Genomic DNA, 16,213 nt, shown 5'->3' on the forward strand with positions numbered 1-16,213 from the left:
GAGAAGCCTCGGGCCAAGGGATCTACAACAAGAGCCATGGCTAGGAGAATACAAGAGGAATGGGCCTTAAATGCGCATGCAAGGCCCAAGATGAACTTCACATGGGCCAAGGAAGATGTCAAGACCTAGCCTAGGACATTTTGTTTGTAAATACTAGATTAGGATTTTATTTTGGGCTTTGTATTTTGGGCCCAGTAGAATAGGATTTTTCTTTGGGCCATGTATTGGGCCTTAGAGGAAATTGGGCTTTAGAAGTAATTTTGGACCAAAAAGGGGAATTGGGCCAAATGGGCCAAGAATAGTGTGTCTACTCTAGAAAAGCCTAGAAGCTTCTCAAACTTGCTCTCCAAGGATGAGAGTTAGCTTCCCATGGCAAGACAAGTGTGACTTGCTTAGGTGGCAAGTCACACCTCCCACATGCTCCTTTTTGGCTCCAAAATTCAACTTTCTAGACTCCTTTTTCCCTCCACTTTTTGGAGACCCCTTAGTCTCATTTTAGACTATAAATAGAAGGCTTAGGAGATGTATTTTTGGAGCTTGAAATTGAGTAATGAATTGCTGCCCAAATTTGTGCACAAATCTCTTTTGAGCTCACCTTAGAGTAAACTCTTCTCTAGTTTACTCTAGTCTTCTTCCTTAGGAGTTGGCCTCACCTCTCTTAAGAATCCTTTCACCTACACCAAACCAAACACCTTAAGCTCCTTTCCTTCATGCTTCCGCATCCAACACCATCCATGGAGCCTCCATTCTTCATGCAAGCTTCAATGGAGACAAGAAGAAGCCATCATGTGGTATCAGAGCCTGGTTTTAGTGAGTTAAGTGCTTCTTCTCCATTTTTTTTTCAATTCCGTGTTGTTCATCACTTCTCCTACTTGTCTTGCTGTTTTTGTTCATTTTATTTTGAGTATTAATGTCTTTTTACTTTGGTTCATCTTCATTTGCTTCATCTTGAACCATCCTTGTGTGCTTTAGGTGTTCTATTTGGTTTCTACCATTTACTTTTCATTTTAATTGTGTATTTGTTTTTTTTTTGTTTAGTTCATTCTCTTGATTCTTGAGTTTATTTTGATTTTAAGATCTATATGTTTTGTCTAGAGTCATGTTTAGTCCATATATGTCATTAATTCCTTGTTTAGCTTTTAATTTTCTTTGAATTTGTTGGTGATGTGTTGCTGAATTTTTTTCAGATTTGAGTGCAGTTTTTAATCCTTAAAAATTAACACTCTCTTCTCTCTTTGAGCCTTGGAAATGAACCTTCACATCTAGATAACCTTAGTTATCTTAATGTCCAGTGGGAATTTTCCTTGTGCTTGCTTAAAATCACCATAAACCACACTAAATTTCCTTTCAATTAATTGTGCTTTGGTGCTTTTTCATTTCTGTTTTTGAGTTCAGATTGCTATTTAGATCTTAGCAATGTCTTAGAGTCAATTTCCATTGTGTTTCATTGTGTTTCATGATCTTCTTTTGATTCCTTTAAGTTTCCTTCTCCTTTGTGCTTTTTGTTTCCATTAAAATGCAAATGATCAAGCATAGTGTGGTGGTGATTCTGTTTTGTGGTGGAAACTAGCTGCTGTAAGAGCTATAAAAAGAAAGAAAAAGAGCACAAAAAGAATACAAGCAAGTGCCAAAAAGAATCAAAAGAAAAGATCAAAAGAAAGTGGCAAAAGAAGTACACTAGAATCACTACCATCACTTGAGTTCGAGAGCATTATTTTGTTGTATTTTACTGCTGTTCCAGTTTCTGTCTGACTGCACACTGTTTGTATTTGATTTATCATAAAAAATTGGCCGGCGCAAATCCAAATCTAATTTTTGCCTCTTTTAGCTAAGACATAGACGAAAAAGTGAAAAAAAGAATCATTGAAAAATGTTGAGAAATGAAAAAATGAAAAATATCTGAAGCAGAGGCCTGAATTCACGTTTTTGGACTGGCAGTGAGTGAAAAATCAAATTCAGTGCAGTTTTCTAGCTTATTTTGGTTGTTTTTCATCCATTCTAGTGCCATTCATTAGGTAATTCATTTGAGTGCTTATCTTGTTTCTTTACCTTATTTCTAGTTTGTCATTTCTTTGGTGATCCATTGAGTTTGTCATGGCATTATTCACTTTTGGTTTAGCAATTATAATTTTGTGCTTTTCTTGCTTTATTTCTTGACCTCTTTTGGTTTGGTTTCTATATTTGGTGCATACTTCTTTTTGGAGGTGATCTAATTTTCCTAAGGTAGCATCCTAGGAGGTGGAGTACCTAGTCCCGAAAGAGAATCCTCTTTGGTGTGATCAAGAGGAAGTGCAAGAGTGAAACACTTGTGAGGACCAAGCCAAGAAGACAAAGCCAAGAAGACCTTTTACATTTTGTGCACTTTGATTGTATTCAAATTGAGTTGTAAAATTGTAATGCTTTCCTTCTTGTGTTCATGGCCTAGTTAGGTGTCTTGGGGGAGTCTTAGGTACTCAATCCCATCTCCTAACTAGAACCTCTTCTATACATTAGTGAAGCGCTTTTAGTGGTGAAGTTTGAAGGTTCCAAGTGCCTTCTACTTTTACCAAAACTTAGGCCGCATATAGCTTATAATCTTTCTTGTTTTTAATTTTCTTGTTTGATAGTTTAGTGTGTGTCAACTTAGTCTTTGAATTAATTTCATTTAAGAAGTTTTGTACAAAAGTTTCAAGTTCCCTTGGCTAGGAAAGACTTGGTATGTAAGCAATCCAAGTGATTCACCTCTCTTTCCTGGAGGAGAACTAAAAGCTTTTGCTATCTACTTCTTCTTTGAAATTTTCTTTTAAAGACCAAAATCTTAAAAAAAAAAATGTCTCAACCTCCTTCTCAATGTATGAGTGCTTCAAATGAAGAAGAAATAAGTTTGAAACAAATTGCCTTTGATTTGAGAGCACTACTATGTTGGAAGGAAGATGAAATAATTGCAAGGGAAAGGGAAAAACAAGAAAGAGATAGATTTCATCAACTTTTAGATGAAGAGAGGAGGGGAACAAGAAATATGGAAAGGTTGCATGAGAGGATGAGTAATAGGAGTCAACATTTGTACTCCCACACTCCAACACTAGTCACACACTATGAAGAAGATAGTAGACTAGTTGACAACTTCTATCAACCTCCTCCTCCTCTAAGAAGAGAAAGAAGAGAGCCTAGGGAACCAAGAGCCATTAGAATAGACCTCCCTCACTTTTATGGGAAAGATGATGTTGAAGCTTATCTTGATTGGGAAATGAAGGTTGAGCAACTCTTTGCTTGCCATCAAATAAGTGAGGAGAGGAAAGTACCCTTAGCTACCCTTAGCTTCCAGGGCAATGCTATGTATTGGTGGACTGCCCTCGAAAGAGATAGGAGAATCAATCAAAGTCCCGAGGTCAAATATTGGAATGACCTCAAAGGAGCCCTTAGGAGAAGACATATTCCCTCCTATTATCATAGAGAGCTAATGGATAAGCTTCAAAGACTCCATCAAAATAAAATGAAAGTGGAAGAATATAGACAAAAGATGGAGTTATATATGATGAGGGCTGGGATTAGGGAGTCCGAGGATACCACCATTGCAAGGTTTCTTAGTGGTTTAAGTCTTGAGATAAGAGATAGAGTAGAATTGTTGCCCTACCAAGACTTAAATGACTTGGTTCAACTTTGCATAAAGGTAGAGCAACAAATTCTAAGGAAAAATTTTCGAAATGACTACTCTAACTCTTATACCAAGAAAGAATTCAAGAGGGAGGGTAAGCAAGTCAAAGAGGAACCCTCCAAAAGTTTCAAGGAAAAGGAGAAACCAAGGGAAGGCACATCTTCACACACTCGCACTAGTGAAATCAAATGTTTCAAGTGTCTTGGTAGAGGTCATGTTGCATCTCAATGCCCCACCAAAAAGACCATGATCTTAAGGGGTGTTGACCACTATAGTAGCCAAGATGAGCAAGAAAGTGAGAGTGAGACTTCTAGTGAGGAGTCTAATGATGAGGCTAAGGAAATTGCCTATCCTTGTGAAGGAGACCTTCTAATGATTAGAAGACTTCTTAGCAACCAACCCATTCCAAAAGAGCCAACACAAAGAGAGAACATCTTTCATACAAGATGTAAAATTTTAGAAAACACTTGTTCTCTCATTGTTGATAGTGGTTCATGTTGCAATTGTTGTAGTACAAGGTTGGTTGATAAGTTGGCTTTGACTATCATTCCCCATCCAAAACCTTACAAATTGCATTGGCTTAATGAAAGTGGGGATTTGACAGTCCAACATCAAGTGAAGGTCAAGTTATCCATAGGGAAATATGAAGATAGTGTGCTATGTGATGTAGTACCTATGGAAGCTTGCCATGTTTTATTGGGAAGACCTTGGCAATTTGACAAGAAAACCATGCATAATGGTCTTACCAATGAAATCACCTTCACTCACAAGGATAGAAAATTTGTCTTGCATCCTTTATCACCATCCCAAGTGGTAGAGGATCAAATCCAAATGAGAAAGAAGTTGGAAAAGGAGAGAAAAGAGGATAAAAAAAAAAGTCCTCCCTCTCTCCCAAAAAAAGTAACTAAAGATGAATCTAAGGTGGGAGAGATTGGTGTTCCTTCTCCCAAGGTCATTCAACATGAGAACATTTTGACTATAAAATCTTTGAATCAAGTTCTCAATGATGAACAACCTTCATGCCTCTTGTTGTGTAAAGGAACACTCACATGTACTGCCACAACTCTTGAACGTAAGAATCTACCTCCTAAAATTGAAAATCTTTTGAAAGAGTTTGAGGATATATTCCCTAAGGAAGGGCCTATTGGGCTTCCTCCCTTTAGAGGAATTGAACATCAAATAGATTTAGTGCCTGGGGCTAGTCTACCAAATAGACCAGCCTATAGGACAAATCCTCAAGAAACAAAGGAGATAGAGTCTCAAGTCCAAGAGTTGTTGGAGAAGGGTTGGGTTCAAAAGAGCCTTAGCCCTTGTGCTGTGCCTGTTTTGTTAGTACCTAAAAAGGATGGGAAATGGAGAATGTGCTGTGATTGTAGAGCCATAAATAACATCACCATTAAATATAGGCATCCAATCCCTAGGCTTGATGACATGCTTGATGAGTTGCATGGGTCCCTCATGTTTTCTAAAATTGATCTAAAGAGTGGTTATCACCAAATAAGAATCAAAGAAGGTGATGAGTGGAAAACCGCTTTTAAGACCAAATTTGGACTATATGAGTGGTTAGTGATGCCCTTTGGGCTTACTAATGCACCTAGCACATTCATGAGACTAATGAATCACGTTCTTAGAGAGTGCATAGGAAAGTTTGTGGTTGTCTATTTTGATGATATCTTGATTTATAGCAAGAGCTTGCATGAGCACATAGACCATCTAAGGTCTGTCCTTACCATCCTTAGGGTAAATAGTTTGTTTGCTAATAAAGAGAAATGTACTTTCTGTGTAGATAGTGTAGTTTTCTTAGGTTTTGTTGTGAACAAAAATGGGGTCCATGTTGACCCTACAAAAATAAAGGCCATCCAAGAATGGCCTACTCCTAAAAATGTTGGAGAGGTTAGGAGCTTCCATGGTTTGGCAAGCTTTTATAGGAGGTTTGTTCCTAACTTCTCTACTTTGGCTTCACCCCTCAATGAACTTGTCAAGAAAGATGTATCTTTTAATTGGGGTGAAAAACAAGAGTCTGCTTTTCAACAACTCAAGGAAAATCTCACCAATGCACCCATTCTAGCTTTACCAAACTTTTCAAAAACCTTTGAGCTAGAGTGTGATGCATCCGGTGTAGGAATAGGTGCTGTGTTGTTGCAAGGAGGGCACCCAATTGCTTATTTCAGTGAAAAACTTCATGGTGCCTCCCTCAACTATCCCACCTATGATAAGGAATTGTATGCCTTAGTTAGGGCCCTTCAAACTTGGGAACACTACCTTGTGTCCAAAGAGTTTGTCATTCATAGTGACCATGAGTCGCTAAAATATTTGAAGGGCCAACATAAGCTGAATAAAAGACATGCTAAGTGGATGGAATTCTTGGAACAATTTCCTTATGTGATAAAGTACAAGAAGGGCAAAAGTAATGTGGTGGCTGATGCCTTGTCTAGAAGGCACACATTGTTTTCAAAATTGGGAGCCCAAATTCTTGGATTTGATCACATTCCAGAAATGTATAATCAAGATTCTGAGTTTTCCTCTACTTATGCTGAATGTATGGAAAGACCTCAAGGAGGTTTCTATGTGAATGAGGGGTATTTGTTTAAAGAAGGAAAAATTTGTATTCCCCAATGTTCACAAAGAAAACTCCTTGTTCAAGAAACACATGAAGGGGGATTAATGGGTCATTTTGGGGTAGAAAAAACCCTAGGTCTTTTAAAAGAGAAATTCTTTTGGCCCCATATGAGGAAGGATGTCCAAAGGCATTGTAATAGATGTATTTCATGCTTACAATCTAAGTCTAAAATAATGCCTCATGGATTATACACCCCCTTGCCTGTTGCTTCAGCCCCTTGGGAAGATATAAGTATGGATTTTGTCTTAGGACTCCCAAGAACACAAAGGGGTTTTGATTCCATTTTTGTGGTGGTAGATCGTTTTAGCAAAATGACACACTTTATACCCTGCCACAAAGTGGATGATGCTAGCAACATTGCTAGGCTTTTCTTTAGAGATGTGGTCAAGCTTCATGGTATACCCCGCACCATAGTTTCTGATAGAGACACCAAGTTCCTTAGCCACTTTTGGAAAACACTTTGGTCAAGGTTAGCAACTAAGCTTAATTTCTCTACTTCATGTCACCCACAAACTGATGGGCAAACTGAAGTTGTTAATAGGTCTCTGTCTACTATGTTAAGGGCAATTTTGAAAGGGAACCACAAATCTTGGGATGAATGCCTTCCCCATATTGAGTTTGCCTACAATAGAGTAGTTCATAGGACTACTAAAATCTCTCCATTTGAAGCTGTTTATGGCTTTAATCCTCTCACTCCCATGGACTTGCTACCACTTCCTACATCTTTTGATTTTATTCATAAAGAAGGGGTGGCAAAATCTGATTTTGTTAAGAAAATGCATGAAAAGATTAAAAGCCAAATCCAGCAACAAACAGAGAGGTATGCTAAGTACAACAATAAGGGGAAGAGGGAAATGATTTTTGAAGAAGGGGATTGGGTGTGGCTACACCTTAGAAAAGATAGATTTCCTAAGCAAAGGAAGTCTAAACTTAGTCCTCGAGGTGATGGTCCCTTTAAAGTGCTGAAAAGAGTAAATGATAATGCGTATAGGCTAGAGTTGCCTGAAGGCTATGATGTGCATGCCACCTTTAATGTTGCTGACTTAATACCTTTTGCAGGTGGTACAGATGATGAGGCAGAGAATACAGATTTGAGGACAAATCCTTCTCAAGAGGGAGGGGATGATGAGAAGCCTCGGGCCAAGGGACCTACAACAAGAGCCATGGCTAGGAGAATACAAGAGGAATGGGCCTTAAATGCGCATGCAAGGCCCAAGATGAACTTCACATGGGCCAAGGAAGATGTCAAGACCTAGCCTAGGACATTTTGTTTGTAAATACTAGATTAGGATTTTATTTTGGGCTTTGTATTTTGGGCCCAGTAGAATAGGATTTTTCTTTGGGCCATGTATTGGGCCTTAGAGGAAATTGGGCTTTAGAAGTAATTTTGGACCAAAAAGGGGAATTGGGCCAAATGGGCCAAGAATAGTGTGTCTACTCTAGAAAAGCCTAGAAGCTTCTCAAACTTGCTCTCCAAGGATGAGAGTTAGCTTCCCATGGCAAGACAAGTGTGACTTGCTTAGGTGGCAAGTCACACCTCCCACATGCTCCTTTTTGGCTCCAAAATTCAACTTTCTAGACTCCTTTTTCCCTCCACTTTTTGGAGACCCCTTGGTCTCATTTTAGACTATAAATAGAAGGCTTAGGAGATGTATTTTTGGAGCTTGAAATTGAGTAATGAATTGCTGCCCAAATTTGTGCACAAATCTCTTTTGAGCTCACCTTAGAGTAAACTCTTCTCTAGTTTACTCTAGTCTTCTTCCTTAGGAGTTGGCCTCACCTCTCTTAAGAATCCTTTCACCTACACCAAACCAAACACCTTAAGCTCCTTTCCTTCATGCTTCCGCATCCAACACCATCCATGGAGCCTCCATTCTTCATGCAAGCTTCAATGGAGACAAGAAGAAGCCATCAATGAGGGACATGAAATGAAGTTGAAATTTATGACACAAGGACAAGCCAGTAAGGATCAACATAGGCTGAAGGAGAAAATACAGAAGAAGAAATATAAACTGCAGAAGGAAGAGAAATTGAAGAAAAAGAAAAGGAAGAAAAGATAAAGATGATGGAAAAGGAAGTAGAGAAACAAGGTGTTTAATCGAAGGCCACCCCTGTTTAGTTGCATTTGTTTACGAAAGCGACAACAATGTTTTAAGCCAAAGATTGGTGGAGAAACTCTAGTTACCACCAAGCTTTCATCCGAATCAAGCAAGGATCAAATTCAGTACATGACAATGTGTGAAAGAAGTATTATGTGATATTGTTCCCACGAACTCTTGTCATCTTCTTTTGAGATGGGCATGGCTTTATTTTAAAACACTCAATCTTGATGAACGTTCCCTTTCAGGCATGAGGGACATGAAATGAAGTTGAAATTTATGACACAAGGATAAGCCAGTAATGATCAACATAGGCTGAAGGAGAAAATAGAAAAAGAAGAAATATAAACTACAGAAGGAAGGGAAATTGAAGAAAAAGAAAAGAAATAAAAGATAAAGACGATGGAAAAGGAAGTAGAGAAACAAGGTGTTTAATCGAAGGCCACCCCTGTTTAGCTGCATTCGTTTACGAAAACTGTAAGCCAAAGATTGGTGGAGAAACTCTAGTTACCACCACGCTTTCATCCGTATCAAGCTAGGATCAAATTCGCTACAGGATAATGTGTGAAAGAAGTATTATGTGATATTGCTCCCACGAACTCTTGTCATCTTCTTTTGAGATGGGCATGGCTTCAGTTTAAAACGCTGAATATTGATGAACGTTCCCTTTGAGGCATGAGCGATAGGAAATGAAGTTCAAATTTATGACACAAGGACAAGCCAGTAAGGATCAACATAGGCTGAAGGAGAAAATACAAAAGAAGAAATATAAACTGCAGAAGGAAGAGAAATTGAAGAAAAAGAAAAGGAAGAAAAGATAAAGTTGATGGAAAAGGAAGTAGAGAAACAAGGTTTAATCGAAGGCTACCCATGTTTAGTTGCATTCGTTTACGAAAGCGACAACAATGTTTTAAGCCAAAGATTGGTGGAGAAACTCTAGTTACCACCAAGGTTTCATCCGAATCAAGCAAGGATCAAATTCAGTACATGACAATGTTTGAAAGAAGTATTATGTGATATTGTTCCCACGAATTATTGTCATCTTCTTTTGAGATGGGCATGGCTTCATTTTAAAACACTCAATCTTGATGAACGTTCCCTTTATTTGAGGCATGAGGGACATGAAATGAAGTTGAAATTTATGACACCAAGACAAGTCAGTAATGATCAACATAGGCTGAAGGAGAAAATAGAAAAAGAAGAAATATAAACTGCAAAAGCAAGGGAAATTGAAGAAAAAGAAAAGGAAGAAAAGATAAAGATGATGGAAAAGGAAGTAGAGAAACAAGGTGTTTAATCGAAGGCCACCCATGTTTAGTTGCATTTGTTTACGAAAGCGACAACAATGTTGTAAGCCAAAGATTGTTGGAGAAACTCTAGTTACCACCAATCTTTGATCTAAATCAAGCTAGGATCAAATTCGCTACAGGATAATGTGTGAAAGAAGTATTATGTGATATTGCTCCCACGAACTCTTGTCATCTTCTTTTGAGATGGGCATGGCTTCAGTTTAAAACGCTCAATATTGATGAACGTTCCCTTTGAGGCATGAGCGATAGGAAATGAAGTTCAAATTTATGACACAAGGACAAGCCAGTAAGGATCAACATAGGCTGAAGGAGAAAATACAAAAGAAGAAATATAAACTGCAGAAGGAAGAGAAATTGAAGAAAAAGAAAAGGAAGAAAAGATAAAGTTGATGGAAAAGGAAGTAGAGAAACAAGGTGTTTAATCGAAGGCCACCCCTGTTTAGTTGCATTTGTTTACGAAAGCGACAACAATGTTTTAAGCCAAAGATTGGTGGAGAAACTCTAGTTACCACCAAGCTTTCATCCGAATCAAGCAAGGATCAAATTCAGTACATGACAATGTGTGAAAGAAGTATTATGTGATATTGTTCCCACGAACTCTTGTCATCTTCTTTTGAGATGGGCATGGCTTTATTTTAAAACACTCAATCTTGATGAACGTTCCCTTTCAGGCATGAGGGACATGAAATGAAGTTGAAATTTATGACACAAGGATAAGCCAGTAATGATCAACATAGGCTGAAAGAGAAAATAGAAAAAGAAGAAATATAAACTGCAGAAGGAAGGGAAATTGAAGAAAAAGAAAAGAAATAAAAGATAAAGACGATGGAAAAGGAAGTAGAGAAACAAGGTGTTTAATCGAAGGCCACCCCTGTTTAGTTGCATTCGTTTACGAAAACTGTAAGCCAAAGATTGGTGGAGAAACTCTAGTTACCACCACGCTTTCATCCGAATCAAGCTAGGATCAAATTCGCTACAGGATAATGTGTGAAAGAAGTATTATGTGATATTGCTCCCACGAACTCTTGTCATCTTCTTTTGAGATGGGCATGGCTTCAGTTTAAAACGCTCAATATTGATGAACGTTCCCTTTGAGGCATGAGCGATAGGAAATGAAGTTCAAATTTATGACACAAGGACAAGCCAGTAAGGATCAACATAGGCTGAAGGAGAAAATACAAAAGAAGAAATATAAACTGCAGAAGGAAGAGAAATTGAAGAAAAAGAAAAGGAAGAAAAGATAAAGTTGATGGAAAAGGAAGTAGAGAAACAAGGTTTAATCAAAGGCTACCCATGTTTAGTTGCATTCGTTTACGAAAGCGACAACAATGTTTTAAGCCAAAGATTGGTGGAGAAACTCTAGTTACCACCAAGGTTTCATCCGAATCAAGCAAGGATCAAATTCAGTACATGACAATGTTTGAAAGAGGTATTATGTGATATTGTTCCCACGAATTATTGTCATCTTCTTTTGAGATGGGCATGGCTTCATTTTAAAACACTCAATCTTGATGAACGTTCCCTTTATTTGAGGCATGAGGGACATGAAATGAAGTTGAAATTTATGACACCAAGACAAGTCAGTAATGATCAACATAGGCTGAAGGAGAAAATAGAAAAAGAAGAAATATAAACTGCAAAAGCAAGGGAAATTGAAGAAAAAGAAAAGGAAGAAAAGATAAAGATGATGGAAAAGGAAGTAGAGAAACAAGGTGTTTAATCGAAGGCCACCCATGTTTAGTTGCATTTGTTTACGAAAGCGACAACAATGTTGTAAGCCAAAGATTGTTGGAGAAACTCTAGTTACCACCAATCTTTGATCTAAATCAAGCTAGGATCAAATTCGCTACAGGATAATGTGTGAAAGAAGTATTATGTGATATTGCTCCCACGAACTCTTGTCATCTTCTTTTGAGATGGGCATGGCTTCAGTTTAAAACGCTCAATATTGATGAACGTTCCCTTTGAGGCATGAGCGATAGGAAATGAAGTTCAAATTTATGACACAAGGACAAGCCAGTAAGGATCAACATAGGCTGAAGGAGAAAATACAAAAGAAGAAATATAAACTGCAGAAGGAAGAGAAATTGAAGAAAAAGAAAAGGAAGAAAAGATAAAGTTGATGGAAAAGGAAGTAGAGAAACAAGGTGTTTAATCGAAGGCCACCCCTGTTTAGTTGCATTTGTTTACGAAAGCGACAACAATGTTTTAAGCCAAAGATTGGTGGAGAAACTCTAGTTACCACCAAGCTTTCATCCGAATCAAGCAAGGATCAAATTCAGTACATGACAATGTGTGAAAGAAGTATTATGTGATATTGTTCCCACGAACTCTTGTCATCTTCTTTTGAGATGGGCATGGCTTTATTTTAAAACACTCAATCTTGATGAACGTTCCCTTTCAGGCATGAGGGACATGAAATGAAGTTGAAATTTATGACACAAGGATAAGCCAGTAATGATCAACATAGGCTGAAAGAGAAAATAGAAAAAGAAGAAATATAAACTGCAGAAGGAAGGGAAATTGAAGAAAAAGAAAAGAAATAAAAGATAAAGACGATGGAAAAGGAAGTAGAGAAACAAGGTGTTTAATCGAAGGCCACCCCTGTTTAGTTGCATTCGTTTACGAAAACTGTAAGCCAAAGATTGGTGGAGAAACTCTAGTTACCACCACGCTTTCATCCGAATCAAGCTAGGATCAAATTCGCTACAGGATAATGTGTGAAAGAAGTATTATGTGATATTGCTCCCACGAACTCTTGTCATCTTCTTTTGAGATGGGCATGGCTTCAGTTTAAAACGCTCAATATTGATGAACGTTCCCTTTGAGGCATGAGCGATAGGAAATGAAGTTCAAATTTATGACACAAGGACAAGCCAGTAAGGATCAACATAGGCTGAAGGAGAAAATACAAAAGAAGAAATATAAACTGCAGAAGGAAGAGAAATTGAAGAAAAAGAAAAGGAAGAAAAGATAAAGTTGATGGAAAAGGAAGTAGAGAAACAAGGTTTAATCAAAGGCTACCCATGTTTAGTTGCATTCGTTTACGAAAGCGACAACAATGTTTTAAGCCAAAGATTGGTGGAGAAACTCTAGTTACCACCAAGGTTTCATCCGAATCAAGCAAGGATCAAATTCAGTACATGACAATGTTTGAAAGAAGTATTATGTGATATTGTTCCCACGAATTATTGTCATCTTCTTTTGAGATGGGCATGGCTTCATTTTAAAACACTCAATATTGATGAACGTTCCCTTTATTTGAGGCATGAGGGACATGAAATGAAGTTGAAATTTATGACACCAAGACATGTCAGTAATGATCAACATAGGCTGAAGGAGAAAATAGAAAAAGAAGAAATATAAACTGCAAAAGCAAGGGAAATTGAAGAAAAAGAAAAGGAAGAAAAGATAAAGATGATGGAAAAGGAAGTAGAGAAACAAGGTGTTTAATCGAAGGCCACCCATGTTTAGTTGCATTTGTTTACGAAAGCGACAACAATGTTGTAAGCCAAAGATTGTTGGAGAAACTCTAGTTACCACCAAGCTTTGATCTAAATCAAGCTTGGATCAAATTCGCTACAGGATAATGTGTGAAAGAAGTATTATGTGATATTGCTCCCACGAACTCTTGTCATCTTCTTTTGAGATGGGCATGGCTTCAGTTTAAAACGCTCAATATTGATGAACGTTCCCTTTGAGGCATGAGCGATAGGAAATGAAGTTCAAATTTATGACACAAGGACAAGCCAGTAAGGATCAACATAGGCTGAAGGAGAAAATACAAAAGAAGAAATATAAACTGCAGAAGGAAGAGAAATTGAAGAAAAAGAAAAGGAAGAAAAGATAAAGTTGATGGAAAAGGAAGTAGAGAAACAAGGTTTAATCAAAGGCTACCCATGTTTAGTTGCATTCGTTTACGAAAGCGACAACAATGTTTTAAGCCAAAGATTGGTGGAGAAACTCTAGTTACCACCAAGGTTTCATCCGAATCAAGCAAGGATCAAATTCAGTACATGACAATGTTTGAAAGAAGTATTATGTGATATTGTTCCCACGAATTATTGTCATCTTCTTTTGAGATGGGCATGGCTTCATTTTAAAACACTCAATCTTGATGAACGTTCCCTTTATTTGAAGCATGAGGGACATGAAATGAAGTTGAAATTTATGACACCAAGACAAGTCAGTAATGATCAACATAGGCTGAAGGAGAAAATAGAAAAAGAAGAAATATAAACTGCAAAAGCAAGGGAAATTGAAGAAAAAGAAAAGGAAGAAAAGATAAAGATGATGGAAAAGGAAGTAGAGAAACAAGGTGTTTAATCGAAGGCCACCCATGTTTAGTTGCATTTGTTTACGAAAGCGACAACAATGTTGTAAGCCAAAGATTGTTAGAGAAACTCTAGTTACCACCAAGCTTTGATCTAAATCAAGCTTGGATCAAATTCGCTACAGGATAATGTGTGAAAGAAGTATTATGTGATATTGCTCCCACGAACTCTTGTCATCTTCTTTTGAGATGGGCATGGCTTCAGTTTAAAACGCTCAATATTGATGAACGTTCCCTTTGAGGCATGAGCGATAGGAAATGAAGTTCAAATTTATGACACAAGGACAAGCCAGTAAGGATCAACATAGGCTGAAGGAGAAAATACAAAAGAAGAAATATAAACTGCAGAAGGAAGAGAAATTGAAGAAAAAGAAAAGGAAGAAAAGATAAAGTTGATGGAAAAGGAAGTAGAGAAACAAGGTTTAATCAAAGGCTACCCATGTTTAGTTGCATTCGTTTACGAAAGCGACAACAATGTTTTAAGCCAAAGATTGGTGGAGAAACTCTAGTTACCACCAAGGTTTCATCCGAATCAAGCAAGGATCAAATTCAGTACATGACAATGTTTGAAAGAAGTATTATGTGATATTGTTCCCACGAATTATTGTCATCTTCTTTTGAGATGGGCATGGCTTCATTTTAAAACACTCAATCTTGATGAACGTTCCCTTTATTTGAGGCATGAGGGACATGAAATGAAGTTGAAATTTATGACACCAAGACAAGTCAGTAATGATCAACATAGGCTGAAGGAGAAAATAGAAAAAGAAGAAATATAAACTGCAAAAGCAAGGGAAATTGAAGAAAAAGAAAAGGAAGAAAAGATAAAGATGATGGAAAAGGAAGTAGAGAAACAAGGTGTTTAATCGAAGGCCACCCATGTTTAGTTGCATTTGTTTACGAAAGCGACAACAATGTTGTAAGCCAAAGATTGGTGGAGAAACTCTAGTTACCACCAAGCTTTGATCTAAATCAAGCTTGGATCAAATTCGCTACAGGATAATGTGTGAAAGAAGTATTATGTGATATTGCTCCCACGAACTCTTGTCATCTTCTTTTGAGATGGGCATGGCTTCAGTTTAAAACGCTCAATATTGATGAACGTTCCCTTTGAGGCATGAGCGATAGGAAATGAAGTTCAAATTTATGACACAAGGACAAGCCAGTAAGGATCAACATAGGCTGAAGGAGAAAATACAAAAGAAGAAATATAAACTGCAGAAGGAAGAGAAATTGAAGAAAAAGAAAAGGAAGAAAAGATAAAGTTGATGGAAAAGGAAGTAGAGAAACAAGGTTTAATCAAAGGCTACCCATGTTTAGTTGCATTCGTTTACGAAAGCGACAACAATGTTTTAAGCCAAAGATTGGTGGAGAAACTCTAGTTACCACCAAGGTTTCATCCGAATCAAGCAAGGATCAAATTCAGTACATGACAATGTTTGAAAGAAGTATTATGTGATATTGTTCCCACGAATTATTGTCATCTTCTTTTGAGATGGGCATGGCTTCATTTTAAAACACTCAATCTTGATGAACGTTCCCTTTATTTGAGGCATGAGGGACATGAAATGAAGTTGAAATTTATGACACCAAGACAAGTCAGTAATGATCAACATAGGCTGAAGGAGAAAATAGAAAAAGAAGAAATATAAACTGCAAAAGCAAGGGAAATTGAAGAAAAAGAAAAGGAAGAAAAGATAAAGATGATGGAAAAGGAAGTAGAGAAACAAGGTGTTTAATCGAAGGCCACCCATGTTTAGTTGCATTTGTTTACGAAAGCGACAACAATGTTGTAAGCCAAAGATTGTTGGAGAAACTCTAGTTACAACCAAGCTTTGATCTAAATCAAGCAAGAATCAAATTCAGTACATGACAATGTGTGAAAGAAGTATTATGTGATATTGCTCCCACGAACTCTTGTCATCTTCTTTTGAGATGGGCATGGCTTCATTTTAAAACGCTCAATCTTGATGAACGTTCGCTTTGTGGCATGAGGGACATGAAATGAAGTTGAAATTTATGACACAAGGACAAGCCAGTAAGGATCAACATAGGCTGAAGGAGAAAATACAAAAGAAGAAATATAAACTGCAGAAGGAAGAGAAATTGAAGAAAAAGATAGGGAAGAAAAGATAAAGATGATGGAAAAGGAAGTAGAGAAACAAGGTGTTTAATCGAAGGCCACCCCTGTTTAGTTGCATTTGTTTACGAAAGCGA

The sequence above is a fragment of the Vigna unguiculata genome, chromosome 4 (genome assembly GCF_037176805.1).
Source record: "Vigna unguiculata cultivar grain cowpea cultivar isolate G323 ecotype 2 chromosome 4, ASM3717680v1, whole genome shotgun sequence".
Lineage (NCBI taxonomy): Eukaryota > Viridiplantae > Streptophyta > Magnoliopsida > Fabales > Fabaceae > Vigna > Vigna unguiculata.